Source organism: Lepisma saccharinum, chromosome 2 (assembly GCF_977018435.1).
Source record: "Lepisma saccharinum chromosome 2, izLepSacc3.1, whole genome shotgun sequence".
Lineage (NCBI taxonomy): Eukaryota > Metazoa > Arthropoda > Insecta > Zygentoma > Lepismatidae > Lepisma > Lepisma saccharinum.
This window is the reverse complement of record NC_139230.1, coordinates 62,954,010-62,957,092: the sequence shown is the minus strand read 5'-3', so window position 1 is coordinate 62,957,092 and position 3,083 is coordinate 62,954,010.

The window sequence follows — 3,083 nt, the reverse complement described above, 5'->3', positions numbered from 1 at the left end:
CAATCTCAGCCCATGACGGGCAGCGAAGAACAGCCAACAAATTTGTCCTGTAGTTTCAAGTTCGGCCAAACCATTAGCGCTAAAATTACAAGAAATTAAATGTTAGTAAAAAATATTAGGGGAGTCTTGTAAAGATTTTGGGAAGGTGTTAGGCACAGACCTCTTGATTACAATATTCCGATTAGCCTATTTTGAGTTGTTATTGTTTAAGTCCACTTTATGTGCAGATAGGATAGTCGGGACTGGACCTACAGTTTAAAGTGGGATCCGAACCTCCACTTTGTATTGAACACGGTACCCCTTGATTACCGGCGACGTTATAACTACGCCATCGGGGAGACCCGATTAGCCTATTGGAGCATAAAAGTGGACTTATAACAATTTTTGCCAAGCAAACCATTTTAATACATGACAGCGTTAACCACTATGCTATTAAAGTGAATCAGAGAAGGGAGGCAGTAATTTATAATTTGCAACACAAAATACTTAGTGTGGAAAGCGATTGTTACTTTTAATTATTTTCTAAAGCGCCGGCCTCCATGGTGGAGTGGTTAGTACACCTCATTACTCATCCTGATCTTCGCGATTACCCAAAAAAAGTGACAGAAAGGCGAAGTAAAATAAACCAAATCAATCAACCAATCATTATTTTCTAAAGCAAGATCAAAGACAATAAACACCTTTTGTTTTATGTTACTCCAAATCCAAAAATGACGTAATACAAGCAGCAAGCACAAGTTCAAATGATAAACCTTTAGTGAAAATAACAAACATGTATTAAAACAAAAATTATAACTTACAATTTTTTATATTCAGTTAAGAATTACCTAATAGAACAACCACATGATAATGAATTAATTATAAGTGGACTCGTGAAATGAAGGTCTTTTTATATTTGAATACTACATTATGTTCTGTTTTTCTGATTTTTTAATAAAGAACCTGAGAGACAAACACACGCTCACACACGCAGTTATACATAATTTCTTATAATCCGATTTATAATAGATATTCAATTTGTTATAACATTAATTTAATATATTTTGTGTAATACAAGGAACAAATTTGAAATTATGCGGGGAACGGTGGGGATTTCCCCTCTAACGATCATATCATGCAATTTCCCTCTCTTTCTCTCTGTATGCATGTGTACATACATATACTTATATATTATACACGTGAGATTAGAAGATTAAAATTTAAATCACATTGAAATGATAACGTTATTAGAGACGAATCACAAATTTACACCAATAGAAACACAGCATTATATACAAAATAAAAGTAAAACACAAATGAAAAGCAAAGATAAATATGAAAATTCAGTGCGCAAAATCATTGCAAAACAAAAATGCAATCAATAAAATTAATATTGACAAAACTAACTCAAGTATTCTATAATGTATGCCGGCGTGGTTAGCACATCAAGGGTCTCGAGAAATATAGTTTAAGGGATGTAAGGGATGATCCTTCCACGTAGTACACCCAATTGTCAACCTCAGTTCCACATAGTACACCCTGGACTGCATTTTGCAGACTAACGAGGCTCTGGCGTCTATACCTACGGCCAGTATAATTTTCGTAGGAATGTGTGTGTGTGTGTGTTGTCCTGTGTTTTGTCCTTATGTGTGCAGAGTGCCTTTACAGCCTCAGCTTTTAACCGGTCAGATTATTTTAATATTTTAGTTACTACAGGACATTACAGTTATGTTATTTTAGTTCTGGTAAGGGGCTGGATCCCGTATAAAGTGAAGGGTGCAAAATAGTCTAAGTGACGCACACAAAATTTTAAATTCATATTCAATCATAGCATTTAGTATAAAACAGAGATGTGATGGGGAGGGCCGGCCCCCGTGGCGGAGTGGTTAGCACATCGCGGCACGAGGGCAGGGAATCCTGAGGCCGATATTCGGTGGAAACACATAGCGGCTCGGGATACCACTTTTGCCCAGGCTTTGCTCTTTTGCCACTTTGGCTAATCGCGAACATGAAAATCAGTGATGATATAATGAAATTGATGAAGTGACACACAATTCCGAGATTCCTCTTAGCGCACTGTTCTAACCACTCCTCCACAGAGACGACTGAAATTGTTGGAAGTGAATCAGTTTCACAAGTAGCAGGGCATTACAAAATCGCAATGAAAACAGGACCAACCCTTCCAAAGTTGGTGAGATGATGAGAGACACTCTGTGTAAAATGTACTGTCCGAGAATCTCGTCTCATTGGAGTAACGATACCGATTTATGCTTTGAAATCGATAAGCGAACAAGACCTGACAGGTGTTTTTAACTTGAAATCAAATCACGAACAAGATATGCATTCTCATTCACGAGTTGAAACGATGTGCCAAGTCATCTTGTCTCACCACGATACTCGATCGAGTTGCTCTTCCGCTTCGTGCACATGTAAACCTTTTAATTTACACGTTCAATTTTATTTATCCAAGAAAACAAATCTGTTAACATGAGAATGAACAGAAGAAATAAGCTACTAGTTATTTTCCCATTAAGGAACAAACAAATTTTAAAATGCTATAATTTCTTATAAATTAGCATGCAGTAATTATATTTTATAATTTATTAATTCAGTTTTAATATTTTAACTGCCTAACACGCTTTGTTGTATTTTATGCATCTTTTATACCTAATTACTTAGTATTGACAGCGAGGATGAATGAATTTTACGTACAGATAAGCTAATCGGGACTGGATCTACAGTTTAAAGTGGGATCCACCAGGTATCGTTACAAGGCAACGACGGAGGATGGATGGTGATTAGAGTAATTGACAAGAGGTTAAATACAGATTACCACTCATCTCTGGGCTGGGGTTCGAACCCGGAACTTTTGGTGTCAATAGGCTTACTTTGAGGAGGGCGACACCACTTATCTGTCACTCCAAGATTATTTCAAGCTGGCCAACATAGAAACCAAGAAACAAAGAACATGCACCATGGAGTATGTTTTATTTATGTTATTCAGCCATCCTTTCATTCCTTGTTAAATCCTGGTAAGGAAATCGCTTCCTGTCTCGGATTCGATCCTCTGTGGAGGCACCTTGCCCAGTGATTTAGACCCCCAG